This window comes from Ctenocephalides felis, unplaced genomic scaffold, assembly GCF_003426905.1.
Source record: "Ctenocephalides felis isolate EL2017-DRISC unplaced genomic scaffold, ASM342690v1 CF-g0.4_SCAFFOLD_01886, whole genome shotgun sequence".
In the NCBI taxonomy this organism is placed as follows: domain Eukaryota; kingdom Metazoa; phylum Arthropoda; class Insecta; order Siphonaptera; family Pulicidae; genus Ctenocephalides; species Ctenocephalides felis.
Window position 1 is genome coordinate 109322060 of NW_020538040.1, and position 21622 is coordinate 109343681.

Below are 21622 nucleotides of genomic sequence, written 5' to 3' on the forward strand. Positions count from 1 at the left end.
TATTAGAAGTCTAATACAGTTTTAGAATTTTGTTATGTTTTGGAAATTAATTATTCTTCTTATATTACTTGAATAGTTTCATTAGTATGTAATTCAATTTTACTTAATTGAGTTTCATCCGATTTGCATGAACACAACGTTTGTGGCGGACGTAGCCCAGAGGGAGCATGTCCGACTCACATGCCGGAGATCGTTGGTTCGACTCCTGGCGCTTCCAAATAGTTGTTAATTTGTAGAATACAAGAAAAAATAGAAGTAAATAGGAAAAAGAAGAAGAGGTTTGGATGATGAGAAGAACATATTGAGAAACAAGAAGAAGAATGAAAATTGAATGGAGATTAGGATATAAGAAGAGATAAGTATATATATGATGAATGTATAAGAAATACATATGTAAGAATTGTATAGAATATGATAAAGAATAAAATGAATAATGTATGTGGCTAAAAATGCTGTGAAGCGGAGGCCAATAAAATTAAAAAAAAAAACACAACATTTCTTATAATTCAAAGATATTAACATATTAATAGAAATAACCACATCTATATGAGCATTTAAAAAAATTATTGAATATGATACCTTATGGGCACTACTTATTGTTAGTAAATAATTCTATATCATTTAATTTTTCATCACTTATCTTGTTTTCCAAACTAAGTGATAAATATTTATCTAAAAAAAATTATTGATGTACTTTGAATTCTATTTTTAAATTAATTATTATTTTCTATTTTAATTTTCATTTTTTATAAATTGATCATGATATGTAACTGTACCTGATATTTTCTGAACTAAAAATCTTCAATACATATTTTGTTTTTTCCACTGTTTACAGAGTTTTAAAACGTATTTAATGAATTTTTAAACTAGTGGTGCATGGCATCGTGCTTTAAGACCCATTTCTGGAACCTCCCGTACAATAACGAAATGTTAAAGAAATATTTACTTAAGATGTGTAAATGTTTCAAATAGATTATTATAAATATTGTAACATTTTCTAATATTTATATGAGTTATATAACCTGGATTGCAAAGATGAAATTATTTGTTTAAAGTATAGTAGAACTTTAGTCAGAATTAAAATTAAAATCTGAATTATTATCGATATACAAAAAAGTGAAAAAAAAAATGAAACATTTTTTTCCAAAATCAATTATTTTGTTGAAACAAGCAAAAAGTTCTTTGCATCATTCAAATCGGACGCTTAGTTATCTCGAAACTGCTATTTTTAGCACATTTAGCTCTGTATCTTTGAAATGGCTGGACCTGCCTTTGCGAAAAGCTAATTAGCACATCTCCCTATCAATAGGAATCGAATGTTTTTGAACAGTTAAAATCGGTTGATCCATACGCCCAAAAACGAAAATGAAAAAATGCGGACATACAAAACACACACACACACATCCATTTTTTCCTGAGGTATGCCAAAATGTTGAGAGACCTTCATTACGTCGAGAAATGCAAAAATTTTCATTTACTATTTTTGGCCCATTAATATAACTGCCTTATGGGAAGCTAATAATAACTTTAACGATTACTATTGGTGTATGTCACCGTGCCTTAGGGCAAATTGCTGGAACGATCTTTGCCGTAATGAAATATTCTAGAAATATTAAATGTTTTCAAATAAATTATTATAAATACTGTAACTTATATCTGTTTACAGAAAAGTAAATAAACAAAACTTAGTCAATCGAATTTAAAATGAAGGTCAGCAATTGCAAAGTTGAAATTATTTATGTTAAATATATAAGTGTGCTTTAGAACTTTAGCTAAAAGAAAAATCGAATTATTTTCGATATTCAAAAAAGGATGCTTATTTATCTCAAAAACTGCCATTTTTTGCACATTTAGCATGGTATCTCCAAAATGGCTGAACCTGCCTTTGCCAAAATCTAATCATCACTTTTTTCCGTCATTACGAATATTTTTTTTTTTTAACCAAAAACTCGATTTCTATTTTCTGCACTTTTTGCCCCGTATCTCCAAAACGGCTGGACCTGCTTCAGACAAAAACGAATCAGCATATCCCCTCATCAATAGAAATCAAATGTTTTGAGATAATTATATAATGAGATAATAATCATTCAAATCATTTTGCAATTTTTTAAATAACTAAGCACCCGATTTTTTGAATATCGAAAATAATTTGATTTTTTTAGCTAAAGTTCTAAAGCACATTTATATATTTAACATAAATAATATTCACTTTGCAATTGCTGACTTTTATTTTAAATTGTATCCATACCTACATACACACACATCCATTTTTAGATCCATATTTCAAAATTATCAGACACTTTGAAACGTGAAGAAATGTAAAAATTTTCAATTTCAATTTTTGAACAATTACAAAAGCTTACCCTACGGAGAGCTAATAAGGATAAGTTAGAGAGATATTTAGGATTAAAATTACTCTTCCGACTAATTTATATTATTTTTGACAGATAAAAAACATATGATGCTCTGCATACTTTTATTATATCTAATAAGATAAAATTTTAAACGATAAGAGATAGGCATAAATTGGTAGATAAAATATAAATTACAATTTTGCTTTTTCTAATTGTAATTATACCAAGAGATAGATAAGGAACATGAAATCAATGTTTGATCAATTTTTTAGGGATTCTTTAATAATTTGCTATTTTGAACACTATTGTTTTTAGTGATGTTTATATATATATATATATATATATATATATATATATCGTTAACGCGTTGACTTTGTATGGACAGGGTCGCGCGTTCGATTCCCTGCTCTGGCAACCTGACATCGGGCAGCGCGATGTCCATTTTCAATTGAAAATATAGATCAAAATATATTTCCAATTGAAAATAAGCCCATCTCGGGCACTGCGGTGTGAAATGGAAATGGGAGAAACTCTCACACTACTTCTTCCCTGAATCGAGTTGGAGTTTAACTCAGCTCACGAACCTGCCCTAGGGCAGAGCACTCATCATTATTTTATATATATATATATATATATATATATATATATATTAAAGCGCAAAATGTTGTAAATATTTCTGTCACATTATCATTTCTGCTGATATTTGTGTGTTTACAAACTTCTTGTTGCGATTGTACGAGGGTTGTCGGATTCGTGCGCAGAATTACAAGTCATGAGGTACCTAACACAACAGGCGCAAGGCTACTCTTGATTGCTTTACTTTTTTATTTATTCAAGAGCAAAGCATTTTGTTTTTATTGTCCGAATACACTAGAGGCAAATGGGGTCTAGAAAAACAGAGTATATCTCGTGTACCTGCTTCATAAGTACATACATCTCTACACACTTGCATACATCTTTATACATAACGCATTCTAATTCTAATAAAACGCCATTCCTCTCGTTGGATGATGAAAATTTATTTTTCAGGTAATAGTTAAGATATTTTAAAAAAGATAAATTAAATTTCATTAAAGAAAAGTTTGCTTTTTGTTAAACCGCACGAGTTTAGTAAAATTCAGATGAAAATCTTTTTTCCCATACACCTAATTTTTTTATTATCTATTAGAAAAGTTGTAACAGAAATCTTGCTTTTAATAATAATATTATAATGTCGTCAAAAAAATCATTTTCTGTAAGTTTTTGTTTATTTTCTCAACATTATCTGGAAGCTGTAAAATCTACTTTTAGTAGATATTTTAAATGTTTTTAATAAACTTTTAGTGATGGTCATAAATTATTTAATTGTGTAAATAGCGTACATTAATTTTCTTTAACTTTAATTAATTTTATAAAGTTCATTAGTTAATCATTTCATTTGTGTGTAGAATGTAATACAAAACACAAAAAAACGAAGACAAAAAATAGCGTGATGATTGAATTATTGTAGTACCTGCTTGAGAGATCGAAGTTCTGTACCACCTAACATAAATAATAAACACTGGTATTCTTATTTTCAACTTCCCGTAGGAAAGTCATAGCAATCGCAAAAAAAAATTCGAAAATAAAAATGATTATATAAGTTTACGTTTCGAAACATTCTAAAAATTTTGGCATACATTAAAAAATGGATGTATGTGTGTTTGTATGCCAGTTTTTGAGAGAATGGGGCGTCCGATATCAATAATTCAAAAAACATTTTACTTGTACTGAAAAATGAAGAGCTGATTAAATTTTTGGGAAAGCAGTTATAGCCGTTTACGAGATCTAATGAAAAAAGTAAAAAAAAGTCCTAACAGATCATTAAGCCCTGTTCACACGACGCTTATTTTCTGGAATAGATAGCATGCTCGATTGTGTCGCGCTAGATTTTATGATAGTTTTTCAAGCCGTTTGCTACACACGATACGAGAAATCTTGCTTGCTCTGCGTGAGATTTATTTTAGCTTACAAGATTTTCAAATACGATACCACATGACAAAATACATTTAAACTAGTTGGTTTGGTATTTAGCCTTGAGGCAAGTTACATGAACTTCCCGATATGTGTAAATAATCGACTTAATCAAAAAAATGTGTAAATAATATACTTCATTAATCCTACTTAAAAAACGATAATAATTTTAGCAAAGTTTGACGAATTTTTAAGATTAAACTACTTGTCGTAAGGCCGCAATATTACAGTATGTTCTATAAGACCATGATGTATATCGCCAAAAAAAATTCCATGAAAATCGGCTTAAATTTTTTTTCAACAGGTAATTACAAGGAAACGGCTCGGTAGATTTTCACCTAAAACTAATCAGTACCATTCTCAACCAATATCTTTCGAACAGTTTTTGATTTTTTAAAATCGGTTCGGTAGGATGAGCTTAAATGTGGATGAAAAATTTAACACTTTTTTTCAACAGTTAATTACAAGAAAACGGCTCGGTAGATTTTCACCTAAAATTAATCAGTACCATTCCCAACCAATATCTTTCGAACAGTTTTTGATTTTTTAAAATCGGTTCGGTAGGATGAGCTTGAATGAGGACGAAAAGTTTAACACTTTTTTTCAACAGTTAATTACAAGAAAACGGCTCGGTAGATTTTCACCTAAAATTAATCAGTACCATTCCCAACTAATATCTTTCGAACAGTTTTTGATTTTTTAAAATCGGTTCGGTAGGATGAGCTTAAATGTGGACGAAAATTAAACACTTTTTTCCAACAGTTAATTACAAGAAAACGGCTCGGTAAATTTTCACCTAAAATTAATCAGTACCATTCCCAACTAATATCTTTCGAACAGTTTTTGATTTTTTAAAATCGGTTCGGTAGAATGAGCTTAAATGTGGACGAAAATTTAACACTTTTTTTCAACAGTTAATTACAAGAAAAAGGCTCGGTAGATTTTCACCTAAAATTAATCAGTACCATTCCCAACTAATATATTTCGAACAATTTTTGATTTTTTAAAATCGGTTCGGTAGGATGAGCTTAAATGTGGACGAAAAGTTTAACACTTTTTTTTCAAATTACAAAGAAACGGCTTGGCAGATCGTTGCACAAAACTGACAAACGAAATACATCAAATGGCTTTTAAATTTCTAAAATCGGTTCAGGCGTTTTTGAGAAAACGTCGAACAAAAGTCTAATTTTGACAAATGCCAAAAAGACCATACTGATTTTTGCAAACTTTGACAAATTTTTAAAGCTGAACCAGTTGCCGTAGGGCCGTAATATTTTAGTATGATCTAGAAGACTATGGTATCTATCGTCAAAAAAACAATCATAAAAATCGTCGAAATTTTTTTTTTAAAACTTTATTACAAGAAAACGGCCCGGCCGATCTCTACCAAAAACTAATCAGCACGATTCCCAGCCAATATCTTTCGAACGGTTTTTGAATTTTCCAAATCGATTCAGAATTGCGGGCTAAAACGTAGACGAAAAATTTTTTACTTTTCTGCCATTTATAAAGAAACGGCTTGGCCGATCGTCGCACAACACTGACAAACAATAGTTCTCGTTGAGATACATCGAATGGCTTTTAAATTTTTAAAATCGACCCAGCCATTTTCTCGAAAACGTCGATTTACGGCAAAAAATCTGTTCACATACACACACACACACACACACATACTTTTTCCAAATTTGATCTCATTCGATTCAGAATGGCTTGAAACGTCGAGAAAACATAAAATTAGCGAATCGGATTTTTTGATGAAAACATAAACTTCTCCTTCGGGAAGTTAAAAAACATTCTAGTTTGGGAAAGGCAGGTCTAGCCGTTTCAAAAATACGGAGCAAATAGTGCCTAAATGGTATTTCTGATTTTATAGGTGTTGTTCTTTTTTTACAAAACAAATGCAAAGTATTTGTTTTTGTTTTCCTCGAAATGTATTTATCATAAAGACATGCGGTTTTTTTCAAACAAAAATTACAAAATCATAGAATATTACGATTTTTTTTTCTTTTTTTTCGCTGTTATTTTCTAACCAGGGGGCGACAAAGTCGGCCTTGCAAAATCGAACTCTTTTGCGGTGCCGCAGATAAATCCGTTGCGCATCGCATGAAACAAAAAAAAAGAAACTACGTTGAAGAAGAAAAAAAGCAAGAAGGAAAAAAAGGCAGCTATTTAAAAAAAAGTGTCAAAAAAGGCCTTTTTTGGGGACGAGAAGCTTTGCAAAATTTTTTTGCGTGATGTTATCAAGTTGTTTGAGGTAGGGGGACTAGGTATTGCAGTGGTAAACAAATAAAAAAAAAATGCAGGTCGATCCGACTTGTAGTTTTTTTTTTTTAATTTGTGGCACCGCATTGACAAAAGTCAATTTGAGAAAAACGTATTTAAAGTTTTTAATATAATGTACTAAATACACTATTTAATTTAATGTCCCATGTAGAAATTAATATGGTCTGAATCTACAAGCAATATACAATCTACATTGGTCAAATTTGAAACCAATATCGGCTGGTCATAAAAATTGAACATTTTTTATATTGAGGCCATATAGGTAAACCAACATTGGTCTATATTGGTTTATATTTGGAAATTTGGAACCAATGTTGCCTACAAATTGTTGAATGTTGGTAAGGTAATATACAATTAGACAGAGAGCTGGTAAACATTTAGAATTATAAATTATTGAATTATTCTGAAACTTATAACTGATGTTGAAATATTACACAAATATTTGAAGATTTGAAGTTGAAATAATATAACGCATAAATCAATATCATTTATTTAACAATAAAACACCTTAAATGAACATTAACGTAAATTTATTAAAAATGTTTTTGTGGAAATTCATTTATTAAATATAAACAATGATACAAATATATAACTGCATTAAAAATATGATTATTCATAAAACACAAAAGTGTCATGAATATTGATTATTTTTTAATGGATATTTATTAATACATATCAAGTATTTTTTTTTTATAACAATAACAAAGGCAAATTAACTTTCCTATTTACAACATCGTCACTCGATAAAATATTGTACAGCACCTGAACATATTTTATTCGTTGTTAATATATTTATTATCCATTATGAAATATTTATTTCATCATCTAGAACAGTCATTGGGAAACCTACATTACATTTGATATATATCAAGTAAATTATTTATTTATTTATTTATTTATACGCCAATCGGCTTTATACAGTTTTATAATATTGTTTGCTAATTCATAACTTGTATATTTATATCTATATACATATACACACAGATATATACACATATATATACATACGTATACACATACATACACATCTACTTACATACAGATAGACATACATATATACTCAATTTAAATCGAATAACAACAACAAAATTAAATTAATTTAACTATTTATAACATCGTCATTCGATAAAACACTGTACATCATCTGAACATATTGTATTCATTGTTAATATAAATATTATTCATTATGAAATATTTATGAAAGCATTGAAATGAGGTTATGAAATTTATCTCATCGTCTAGAACAGTGATTGGGAAATTTTTTCAATCATAACCCCAAAATATTTTTGACCAAGTTTGCATTGTCATTTAAAACTTGTATTCCTTGTTTATTATATCTATTATTCAATATGAAATATTTATGAAAGCATTGAAATGAGATAGTAAAATAGGATTGACTTAACTCTTTCCTTTAGTAATGATAACTTTTATCTTATCGTCTAGAACAGTGACTGGGAAACTTTTTTAACCATAACCCCAAAATATTTTTGTCCAAGTTTGTATTGTCATCTAAAACCTTGTATTCCTTGTTAATATTTTTATTATATATCATTATATATTATCAATATAAATAATTTATGAAAGCGTTAAAATGAGATTGTAAAATGTAATTGACTCTACTTTTACCTTAAAAAATAATGACTTCATATCATAGTCTAGAATCTTGCTATGCAAATGTACAGATTTATTGACATTCTACATTGCATTTATTATTATCAAACATTATGATTATTCTGTCAAAATTTATATCTTTCCTTTCTACAACTTATTTAGTTACAAACTTTTGATGAAAACCTTTTCGATAAAATTTTACTACTAAGCAAACCAGTTTCTCTATTTTCTGCGCTTACAACAATATTACCTGAAAATAAATAAGAATGCGTTTTAAATGCAGAAGGAAATAATTATATTATAGCAACTATTGAAGCTTACCTTTTCTAAATATGAAAGTATAGAAATTTTTTCTCTCTACTATATTATTATTTCCTGAAAATAAGTAAGTATAAGTTTTAAATGTATAGACAGAATAATATTGAGAAGTATTATATGCATTCACCTGGTAGTATAACCTCGTAAAATAATCCTTGCCAGAAATTAAGTTATGTTATGTTTGATGTCTATAATATATTTCATATAATATATACGGCAGATTTCTCAACGCTGTTAAACTCCTGATCAAATTGGAAAATCTTAGTGTAAAAATGTTATTGAAGACATGCAAATCTTGTTGAAAATATTATCGAAAATTTCAGCTTCAGACAAATATAATTAAACATTAGACACGACACAACACTTCTCACTGTTATATTTTATTTACAACTTATAGCTCATAACACAACCTACACACATACACACATTATCACTATTTTTTAAATTAAAACATAATTTGATTATTTACAAACGAACAAAAAATACATTTCACTAAGTGACGCTACCGCATTCTCTATGCATCAACCATTTTGTTGTGTTAATGCGCGTCAATCATCGAATTTACTAGAAACGTAAATCAAAAAGTCAAAAAGTAGAAAACTCATAGCTTTATTAAATTCAAGATATTTAATAAATTCGTAAAGAAATCACAATATATATTATTATATATTATTAAATTTGTCTTAGAATACTTAGTTTTTCTCTCATATAACTAATCTTCGTATTGTAAACCGTTTGGAAAATAAGCTAGTCGGAGTCCTGTAATTTAATAAAAAATTCCAAATTCATATTGTCATAGATAAACCATGTAAAGTATTATACATTGTTAGAATCGTCTCAAAATTTTTAATTTTTTCTCCATATATCACAACTTTGTATTTCAAACGGTTTGGCCTATGGGCGAGTTACAGTGCTAAAATTCAAGAAAAATTGAAAAATCTGAAAATAATTATATGAACACACATATTGAATTATATATCATTTTATTCGTAATTTTATTCTACATTTTTTGTCCGAATTAACTTTTTACGTATCTGTAACCTTTTAGCTTGTAGTATTGAATATTCGTGAAAAATCACATGGTTAAATATTTAAAGGCTTATGTCTCGCGTATATTGCTTTCGTTCTGTGCGAGTCGTTGGCCAAGCGGTAGCGTTGCTGGCTCTTAGTCTCGTAGTCTCAGGTTCGATCCCAGAGAAGACTTTTGTTTTTTATTTTAAATATAATAACAATAATTAAGATTTTTTTTTTAATTTGGGCTAATTTGATTCAGAATGACAAAATTCGACAAAACATATAATTAGCAATGTGGATTTTCCCAAGAAAACAAACCTCTACTGTGGGAAACAATATTTATTATTAACATTAGAACAATATTTAATAGTCAATTATAAAAAAATGTTGCATCAATATTTATTTTTTATCTTGAGGACAATATTAGCTTATGATAAAAAATTTTGTACCCGATGATAAAATTTTTTGCAGAAATATTTATTTTTCAATTTGACGATAATATTTTGTACCTGATGATAAAAAATGTTGCATCAATATTTCTATTTCAATTTGTGGACAATATTTGTCAGTTGATGATGAAAAAATATTGCATCAATATTTATATTTCACTTTGAGAACAATATTTTTTAGCCTATGATAAAAATGTTGCATCAATATTCATATTTCACTTTGGGAACAACATTTTTTAGCCGATGATAAAAAAATATTGCATCAATATTTATATTTTAGTTAAAGGACAATATTTATCAGCCCATGATAAAAAAATGTTGCATCAATATTTCTATTTTATTTTGAGGACAATATTCATCAGCCGATGATAAAAAATATTGCATCAATATTTCTATTTTAGTTTGAGGACAATAATTATCAGTCGATGATAAAAAAATATTGCATCAATATTTATTCTTTTATTTGAGGACAATATTTATTAGCCGATGATAAAAAATATTGCATCAATATTTCTATTTTAGTTTGAGACCAATATTGGACAAGGCCATTTATAGAGATTATTGCCTCAATATCGGCTGACGTTGGCCTGGTCGATTAGTTGACATCATCACAGAACCGACGTTCGCCGATATTTGTGCAATATAGGTAATCACGGCCACAGAAAACCAATATTGGTAATATATTGTACCGATATTAATTTCTACATGGGGTACTAAATACGCCATGGTGTTCAAAGATGCTGACACATTAAAAAGGTCATGTGCATGAGGTGTTATAATGAAAAAGAGAGCAGCTGGCATACAAGAGCTCCGGAGCGATAAAAAAAACGGTTTCAGAGAATTATACATATAGAGATATATATATATATATATATATATATATATATATATATATATATATATATATGTATATATATATATCTATAACTTCGTCAAAAAACTAGATATTGAGATGAGAATTTTTAAAATAATTTTAGGGTTTTTAGCTTTCATTATATCAAAAAATCTCAAAATCGAAAAAAATAAATAAAAACCAAACAACCCCCTTAAGAGAACAGAGAGTCCGATTTGAATAATTCAAGAAATATTTTACTTTAGTTACAATTTAAAATAAACAACTGGCGAAATTATTGAGAAAGCATGTCCAGCGTTTTCGTAAATCCGATAGAAAAAATAAAAAATAATGCCATTTGGCAACCAAAAATAATCATACGACATATGCACATGGTATTTCCAAATATTTTATAGAGATTATAATAATAAGTCCCAATTTTGTGTTTATTTATATGGGTTCTGATAATTCTACTCGGCAACAGCTACATTGCGCAATTACTTTATAAAAAATTCATAATTTTCAAAAAAAATCAAAATATAAAAAATTCGATTTTTTTTTGAAAATTTCAAAATTCAAAGTTTTGAAAAAAAAATTAAGTTATTATAATAAAAATATTTTTTTGTACGGGAAGTTTTAGATATTTGCCAAGCACCAAGGCACTATGCGATGCACCACTAGTTATGCACATTATTTTATTGAATTTGTGGGAGTTTGGCACGTCGTGACAGAAATGGTAGTAAGCGGTGAGATAAATAAAAATGATGTACGGGTTTTGTTTTTAGTTTTTAGGCTTTAAGCCCGGTGCACACGACGCCAGTATTTCTTAGATTTCTGTCAAGTTGTTCGGTGATATGGGCAAAAATTTTGCGTCAGATTTTTACTTATTTTATGATTAATAATAATTTTTTGCATTTTCAAATAGATTATTATAAATGTATACTGTGAATTTTATAATTCATATTTCATAGGCCTAAAATGCTTTACGCTTACAAGCGTACAAACAGACCATTGTACAAAATGTAAACAATGAATATCTATATATATATATATATATATATATATATATATATATATATATATATATATATATATATATGATAAAATTGTTTCTTGGGCATCCATCCAGTAATTAAAAAACAGTTTTATTGAAAAGTGTTTTTATTTAGAGAAACATATGTTTTGGGTCTTGATTTGACCCATCTACAGTGCTTACAAATAAGTTTAAAAAAAAATAACACAAAAACACATAAAATTGCACTAAAAAATAATTAAATATGAAATAAAAAATTGATAGGACATCAAGTTATGAATTTTTTTTAAAAAAAATAGTAAAATTAAAATAAATAATATATTTTATTATTTAAAGTATATAAAGTATATAAATTTTAAATTTATATTATAAATATATATTTATATATATATATTTTATATATATATATATATATATATATATATAACTGGTGTTAACTTGGCTGCACATATATGTATCGTATCGGATTAAGATGAATTCATAAGATGATTTAATCTCATATTTCTAAGAATTAAATCAAGTAATAATAATAAAAAGATAATAAAATGCTGCATTTCAACATAACAATTATTGATTTTCAAAATCATAGTATCTTTATTGAATATATTGTTATAAAAATATTAAAAAGGTTATGAAAAGATTAGTAAAAGTTTTATGTAAATTTAATATTTTTAAATTTCAAAAATTGTCGAATTTAAAAAAATATTAAAATTCAGTTTTGTTCATAATTTTTTTTTTTTTAAAAAAAATTTGAGTATTTTTGCAAATTTCGAAGTTTTTGTAATAAAACGATTTGAATTTTTTTTTAATTTTCTGATATTTCAGATAAAATTACAAAAATTTGAAAAAAATGCATATTTGAATTTTTTCGGGAGTTGAATTACATGAATCAAGCACACATTCATATTCACATGACAAAATACAGGTTTCTCATTGGACACTAAAAGTATCGGCCACAAAACAATTCGTCCATCGCCAAATAGGACATGCTTTATTCGTATGCAACGGTTATAGACAGAAATTATGTTAAAGATACTGCCGTTGTAAATATAGAGGTTAGACGTAAAATTTCGCTGGCTAGATCGTAAATTATATCGGGTAAATCGTTGCTAAGTAACAAACTGTCCGGCATGCACTAATCAGGAAATCTGGCGTCGTGTGCACCGCGCTTAAGATTGATGTTGTCAGTTATGTATTTATTTTTGAATTTAAAAAATTCGATATTAAATAAAAAGTTTTATTCAAATATTTCGTAACTCTACTAATTCCAAAAAATTAATTAAAGTATAAATGAATGTCTCCAGAATTTTATTATTTTGTTTGCTGCAATACGGTTCTAGCAAGAGGGAGATGCATGCAACATTTAGCGAGGATCTGTTCATCACTATGTTTCCTAAAAAAATTATTTCTTGACAAGTCGATATTTTGTGGATATCTAGGAAACCAAATTTGTAGCCAATAGATTGCATTTATAAGAAAATAATAATAGTAATAGACATCGAATGTAGGGGAAAGTCCCCGAGTGCCGGGCACCTAAGGTTATTTATAAATAAATCAAAAAATGTTTTACGAAATGTTTATTAAATTATGATTTATGTTAACAGATAACAAAGTTAGAAATCAAACTAAATTAACAAAAATGAACCTTTGCCAAAAAATAATTAATACTATCAATCAAACTTTGGTAACCAAAAATATGATTTTACAAAGTGGCACCTAGTACCGGACATTTCAAAATAACCAGCACTGAACACATATGTAGATATCTTCATACTCTGGAATATCTGCACATATGTATTTGACGAAAATTCTTAGATATTGCAAAAAAATCACCACTTATTCACCCTTTTGGCTGGGCCATACCGATGCTCTTAGCTGAAGCTTTCATCATAAGATTTTTAATTTTTCACTGAGGAATGCGAAAAATGGTGGTATGTAGTGACCGTCAGCACTCATACAGAACAAAATAATTAGAAATAATTAGAATAAATTACGTCAATTCTCACAAGAAATATCAATATGTTTACTGTACAGCACTAAGGGACGACTTAGTGTCCGCTGCTAAGGAACAAGCATGTTTGTTTCTTTGGTGGCACCTACTAATATTGTTTAAAATATCTAATAATATTCTACCATTTTAAGAATAACAATCAAGTACTACTTTTGACTTAAAATGGCACTCAAATATAAATGCATAAATATACTAGAATTGCATTCATTGATATTTAGGTGACGCCGTGATTTTGCGCCTAAAACAGCAAAGGCTTGCTCCCGCCGTCGTCCTATCACTTGTATTTTGAAATGAAAAGATTTATACTCGCTTAAATAATACTTGTTAAATAGAGTGTCCAGCGCTAGGTGCCGTCGGGCGTTGGAGTTCCCCCTATACTCGTAAACCAAAATTTTTGTTTGATTAAGTTTCGAGTTCAATCAAAATGTTTGTGTTTAGTAAGTATTTAAATCAATGGAAAACATAAAGTAAAGTAAATATATTTAGGAAATTTGTATACCACTGTTTTTGCAACAAATTTTTAACTTCCCGTAACATAAGTTATAGTAATCTCAAAAAATTGTAAATGAAAATGTTTATATATTTTTACGTTTCAAAGATTTCTGATAATTTTGGAATACCTTACGATTTCGGATCAACTGATTTGTATAATTCAATAAAAATTTGATTTGTATTTATGTGGTGACGTGCTGATTTGTTTTTGACAAAGACAGGTCCAGCCATTTCGAAGATACAGTGCAAAAAGTACAAAAAAATCAGTTTCTGAGATAACGGAGCGTCCAATTTGAATAATTTGAAAAACATTTCATCTGTATTGGACAAACTAAAAACTTTTCTGCAGAGCCAATAAAAAAACTATTGAAATGCTATTTAGAATTCAAAATTTAATATTAGACATATGCACATCAGATTACCAGATACTTAATAGAGATTTTCATAATGAGTACAAATTTTGTTAACATTTTTATAAGATACGTTCGAATGTTTATCCGTTATAGGCAGCGATGCGGAGTTTACGCGTTTCGATATTTCGTCTCTAAAACAGCTACTAGGAGCGATTCTTTTGCAAAAATTTCAAATTTATCAGAAAAATTTGAAATATATAAAAAAAAATCACAATTCTCAAAGATCAAACTTTTTACAAATTTTTCAATAAATATTAAGTCTTTTTAAAAAAAAGAAAATTCAAGTTACGGAAAGCCTTAAGGCACGATGCCATGCCTTAAATGAAACGTTGATTAGCTAATTAATTCACGATGAACATCTAATTCAAATATCCGAATTCAAATATACGAATGATTCTAAAATAGCTAAAGTCAGCGCTCTGCCTATTATTCTTTTGGATTTTGCTATGGTTGGATCGAGGATACATATTATACATATGTATGTATGGGATCTGGTTATTTATAGGCAACGTGTTGTTGTTTTACGAGCAAAACGTTGGCTGAACATTTCATGAAGATCTATCTATCTTCACACGCGCAATTTCAATTGTTTTCTTGTTACGCCGTTGTTTTGTACCTCGGTGCAGCGCCTACGTAGTGAGATATTGTAAGATCGAAAAAAGTCAGTTTTTGATGATTTCTGTGAAAGTAAAGATAATTATATGGAATTAATTATATTATACAAAAGTAGAAGATTTTTGTTAGACTTTTGCCTTTTATAAGTAAATGTTAAATTTAAATAATATAATATAAATCTCAATGGTTTAATTTTACTTTTTACAATTATACCAAGCACATCAAACCAAATGCATTACAAAAAATAACACATATTGATCAAACCACCATTTAAATAATTTCAGTAAAACTCCCAGATAATCCATTATTATAAAAATATGTTTTTTTTGCTATTCGTCAAAAATTTGTCGCCTTTCTATTTTACCCCATAAGCGCGATAAAATGCAACAGACATGGGACAAAACCATCTTATTTTTACCAACAAAACTAAACATAACTGGGTGGTGAATGTCATCGCAAACTGCTGGAACTTTTTGTATCGTAACGTAATGTTTGAGAAATATTAAATGTTTTCAAATAATTTAAATAAATACTGTAACATTGTCTAATATTTATAAAAAATATATAAACAGAATTGCAAAGTTAAAATTATTTATTTGAAGTATATTAGCGAGCTTTATAACTTCAGCTAGAAAAAAATTAAAATTCAATTTATTTTCGATATTCAAATAAAAATTTTTTTTGGAAATTAAAAAAAAATATTTTCTTTTTCAAAACCAATCACTTCGTCAACACAAGCAAAAAGTTTTTTGAATCATTCAAATCGGATGCTTTGTTCTCTCAATAACTGCCATTTTTTGCACATTTAGCTCGATATCTGCAAAACGGCTGGACCTGCCTCTGCCAAAAACTAATCATCACTTCTCCCTGTCATTAACAATTAATTGTTTTCTGAATCATTCAAATCAGATGCTCCGGTCTCTCAAAAACTCGATTTTTATTTTCTACACTCTTTGTTTCGTATCTCCGAAATGGCAAAGCCTGACTTTGCCAAAAACCAATACACACACACATATATACATCCATTTTTTCTGGGGTATGCCAAAATGTTCAGAAACCTTCAAAACGTGAATAAATGTAAAATTTTTCAATTTTGATTTTTGGACGATTACAATAACGTACCATACAAAAAGTTAATAAACAAAAATATTTATTAACACACCGTTACTTATGACTCAATGTTTCAAAAAATACATTTACTACAAAATAGATAATGTAATTAAATACAATTATTTACAAATACAAATATCACTTTTCTCTTTCTTTTTCAGAAGAATTTTTCAATAGAGTTAGAATAACTATTTTAATGTGTTAACTTTCTGTAGGATAATTAACTTTCCGGGTAAGTTATAGTAATCGCAAAAAAGTCGAGAATGAGAATGTTTTTATATATCTTTACGTTCCAAAGATTTCTGAATATTTTGACATACCTGAAAAAATGTATGTATGTGTGTGTGTGTTTTTTTTTCTCTTTCCATAAAACGCAGATCAATTAGCACCTCTCTCGCAAATCTGTCTATGGCGTTCCAAGCAGCTTCAGTGTTGTTAGCATTACTTCTACAACAGTATCTGGACTAATTCTTCGCCTCAATATCTCTTCTACAACGTCCCGCTGAGCACCAAATTGCGGGCTCACAAAGAACACGTGCTAAGTATCTTCGATTTTGCCCAAACAATATGCGCAAATTTTTGTGGACGATTTCGGGAAGTAGGGGGGCGCATGGCATCGTGCTTTAAGGCAATTTGCTGGAACTTCCCGTACAAAAAATTATTATTTTTTTAAAAACATTAACATTTTTGAAAAAAAATTTGAAAAAACTATAAATTTGACAAAAAATTACTTTTTCGAGAAAAAATAATAAAGAAAACAAAAAATTTTTATGAAAAAAAAATGTTTTTTCATTTTGAGATATTTTGGAAATTCTAAACTTTTTTTCAAAGCAATCGTAATGCTTGAACTGCATAGAGACGAAATGTCAAAGCGCGTAAGTGCCGCGCCGCCTTCTAACGGATAAGCATTAGTGCGGAACCCATAGAAATGTAAAAAAACATTATACTTAGTATTAAAATATCTGATAATTTGATGTTCATATGTCTAATGATCATTTTTGACCGCTAAATGGCATTTTTTTTTTACTTTTTTGATTAGATCTCCGAAACCGCTAGACCTGGCTTTATGATAATTTGATCAATCTTGTCTATACAAGTAATATGTTTTTTGAATTATTAAAATCGGACTCTTCGTTCTCTTAAAAACTGAGTTACCATTTTCGGCTCTTTTTGCCAAACATTCGATTTGTATTGATAAGGAAACGTTATCAATAATAGTTTTCGATTTCAATTTGAAGTGTCCGATTTGAATAATTTGAAAAATATTTTATTTATATTGACTAAACAAAAAACAGTTTAAATTCTTAGAAAGGCAGGTTTAGCGGTTGTAGACTCTCAATAAAAATAAGTTAAAAAAATGCCATTTGTCGATAAAAAATGTTCATTGGACATATGCACATCAAATTATTAGATATATTAGATATTTTTTGTCAAATTTATAGTTTCTCATAAATCTAATTTTTTCGAAGTGAAATTTTTTCAAAAATATTAATTGTTTTTAAAAAAATAATAATTTTTGATACGGGAAGTTCCAGCAATTTGCCTTAAAGCACGATGCCATGCGCCTCACTAGTTTATCTTATTTTTATTAAGAGTTCATAACCGCTGTACTTGCCTTCCCAAAAACTTAATCAGTACCTTATTTTGCCAATACAAGTGAAATGTTTTTTGAATTATTAAAATCGGAGGCTTCGTTCTGTTAAAAACTGATTTATAGTTTTTTGCACTTTTTGCCCCGTATATGCGGGACGTCTAGACTTGTTTCCGTGAAAAACTAATCAGCACGTCTCCTTATCAATACGAATCGAATGTTTTTTTAATTATTCCAATCGGTTGATCGGTGTACAAAAATCGTCGACGGAAATTTGTATCCCGCCGATAATCATCAAAGGTCAAATCGATTTGAAAATAATAAAATATCGAAGAGAAACGTCTAAAATCAATTTCAAATACCAATACTGACACCGCAAAAAGTCATGAAAAAATCAAAGAAATGCTAAGGGACTGCAATTATCAATTTTGTACCTATACGATCAAAGAAGAAATACAAAAGAAAATAGCCATAACCGGTCTACATCCATCGATTACAGAAACAAAAGTACATGAAGATCTTCTGCCAAAAAAGATAAAAGCCAGGCAGCTCGGATGGTGGTCAACAAAAGTTACCTTATATATTGTTCTCCTCAACAAGGACCTATAGCCCACAGAACAGAGCGTTGCAGTCCCACAAATGCCTTAGTTTCGGCCATACGTCGTTCACCTGCGACTTAAAGTACAGGTGTATAAAGTGCCTCAATGTGCCAGAGACTGCCAACTGAGGCACCGATGTGTGTGAACTGCAAGAGCAAACACCCGGCCAACTACTCGAAATGCAGTGCATTTCTAAACTACAAAGAGAAGAAGAAAAATGACGCTCTCAGGAGAAGACAGACCTATAGACCATCACCACAACAGTCCGCTGATGAATAGCTTTTCGTCAGCTTTAAATACCACCAGCATTGGACCAAATTCCAAAACAGCGTATTCTCAAATCCCTCATCAGTCATCATTCTGAACTCTGATCCAGTCCTCACTCATCATCACCAATCCGGCCTACCACCAGCCACTCCGATCCAGACTTTAATACACCAGAGGAACTTTTTGCTGCTATGAGTGAGATCAGGATGCTGTTTGCTGATATCCAGGAAAAACAAATATTCAGTGAGCTTTACAAACTAACGAAGTCACTAAACACCAACATGGCATAAAACGAGAAATATACAACAACTACAAAGTTTACAGAAACGACGGACAGACGGACGCACGCGAATGAGGCGGCACTGCGAATTGTTCAAGTCTCGCATCAGGCATGAGCAAGTGCCACACCTGACAGCAGAAGGTTCTAAAATAACAGCTATCAAATGTGCCAGAAAAGTAAAAAAGTAACAATAATATCGATTAACATCCCGGTAAACGGACTGCAACATACGGACTTACAAACACTACTGGACTCGAACAAATTTGTTTTTATGGCAGGAGACTTGAACGCACAACACATATCTTGGAACTCTAACTTCAACCATGCAAACGGAAACGGACTTTATGAGTACCTGACCGAACACAACACCACAGACGCACAACTACACTATCCTGACACGCCGACCAGATACGCCACCGTACAGACACACCATTACAGCATGATCAATTAAGCATTAACAAAAAACCTACACGTAACATACGAACCAATCACAAGAATACTTTTTAACTCCCACCATAACCCAGTTTTCATGACCATCTGAGACAGACTAAACGTCGACCAGACACCCAAACGAAAATTTCTAGATTACTCTAGAGCCAACTGGCCACTGTTCAGAGACATCATCACAGACAACACACGACACACAATGCCAATAGATACCAACACTGACATTAAAGAGGCTGTGACACACCTTACACTGACAATCACAAACGCTGTATAACAGGTTATACACAAGAACAACACCAGCCAACGACTTGCCAGAACACATTTTATTGAAAATAAATCCTAAAAAGCATACGAAGAAACTGTGGCAACGTCCTGGTGACAGACTACTAAAGGAAAATCTAAAAAGACTGACAAAAATTGTTTTCAATAAAATACGTGAGCCTCAAAACAAAATTTAGACCAAAACACTCGAACAAAAATACTGACCCACGCAAAGTTTGGCAAACCGCAAAAAAAACTATAGGTCCACTCAAATTAACTGACAACAATTACGCAACGGCATCAGCATACAAAGCGGAGATATTGGCAAAAAACTTTGAAAACATACATAAACAAAATGCTAATATGTCAAACACAGATCTAAAACAAGAAGTACACAGAGACAAAGACTTACGAATAGACCCTGCCACAATTTCCGAAATAAAAACAATAGTTGAAAAATTACCCAACGAAAAACACCAGGACCCGACGGACTGAAAAACATAATACTTAAACAATTGTCGACAAACGCCTTCATTTTAATTACCCGCATAACAAACAGATTTATGACGGAAGGCTGCTTTCCTGCTTCATGAAAAATCTCCACCATATTCCAATACCAAAGCCCAGGAAACAGCCGGACATACCACAAAACTACAGACCGATCAGCCTCCTCAACACAATGAGTAAAGTAGACAAAAAGTTACTACTCAAACGACTGAACAAACACATAAGACTCAACTAAATCATATCTGACACACAATACGGTTTTAAAGAACGACACACCACACTGCGCCCTCTGACACAACTCATACATAGAAAACACAGTTCTCTATTTTAACAGACGAAAATATACCGGACTGATGTTACTCGTGAGAAGGCGTTTGACACCATCTGCATGAACAAACTTATTTATAAACTAATCCAATTCAACTTTCCAATGTACATTACAAAAACGTTATAAAGGACAACGGACTTTCGACGATTAACGAAAGCACCACAGGGTTCGATCCTCGGACCGTCATTGTTTAACGTTTACATCCACGACATACCCACTGACGGCGACACAACGCTACTGATATTTGCGATGACATTACCATATACAAATCATCACAAACACCTACGGTACTGACTACAAAGATACAGACACACATAGACAAGCGAACCGAATACACTAATAAATGGCATATCGGGATCAATCCGCAAAAAAACGCAGTCAATTTTATTTATGAAGAGCCAAAATGACATGATTTGAATGACTGACTCGAAAAAACTGAAAGTAATGGGCCATGCAGTTGAGTGGTCCAAGGATGTCAAATACTTCGGTTTGACCTTGGACCATAGACTCAGCTTCACGAAACATATCAATACGAAAATTGGACAGGCCAACGGGATGATCAATCTACTGAGACCTCTGTTGAACCGCGACAGCCCTCTAAGCGTGAAGAACAAGCGGACACTCTAGTTGACACTTATTAGACCATTACTGCTATACGCCGCTCCAGCATGAAACGCGACGACTAAGACGAATATACGGAAACTACAGACAGTACAAAATAAGACACTACGATTAGTACTTAACAAAATAAAGATCCCACTGACTAGACATTACTACTCTTAAAAAAACATACATAACGTACCGACAATACTCGA

At 30.2% G+C, this 21622-nt stretch overlaps 1 long non-coding RNA gene across 1 annotated transcript; it reads right to left on the reverse strand.

Moving 5' to 3' along the window:
- Positions 1 to 8460: 8460 nt before the first annotated feature.
- LOC113378249 lies at positions 8461 to 8761 on the reverse strand. Its single transcript, XR_003367162.1, has 3 exons — positions 8686 to 8761; positions 8562 to 8615; positions 8461 to 8490 (listed from the first exon to the last, which is right to left on the reverse strand). It is a non-coding gene; the product is annotated as an uncharacterized LOC113378249 (long non-coding RNA).
- Positions 8762 to 21622: the final 12861 nt, after the last annotated feature.